Genomic DNA, 424 nt, shown 5'->3' with positions numbered 1-424 from the left:
GAAAACATTCCCAATGTTGTGATTTTCCATCTATAATTACCAGGAGATTAAATTCCTTCGCTGTGAACAAGCATGATTGCTCCCTGAAGACTCACTGACGTGTGTGCTTTCAGAGAGGGGGAGAGGGAAGAGCAGACGAAAGGAGGGGAGGAAAGAGGCTGAAAAGGAAAACCTAAACAAAGCATTGATTTTCTTTTTGGAACTGCATTGCAGTAACATAGCAGGTTGTCCAAATTCGGTGTATTTCTTGGCTCAAGAACAACCAGCCCAGTGGTGGAAGGTGAAATCAAGGCTGTGTTCTTCACCAAACAGCTTTCCACAAGCTTCTTATGCTGAGAATACACAGGCTGAGCTTCCTTCCCATAGTCCTCCGTGGATGGCTGCCTCCAAGGAAGAGTTTAAGCCTCCAGCCTGGACTCCAAGG

This window comes from Nestor notabilis, unplaced genomic scaffold, assembly GCF_000696875.1.
Source record: "Nestor notabilis isolate BGI_N333 unplaced genomic scaffold, ASM69687v1 scaffold20108, whole genome shotgun sequence".
Classification (NCBI taxonomy): Eukaryota; Metazoa; Chordata; class Aves; order Psittaciformes; family Psittacidae; genus Nestor; species Nestor notabilis.
This window is presented reverse-complemented; position numbering follows the sequence as displayed.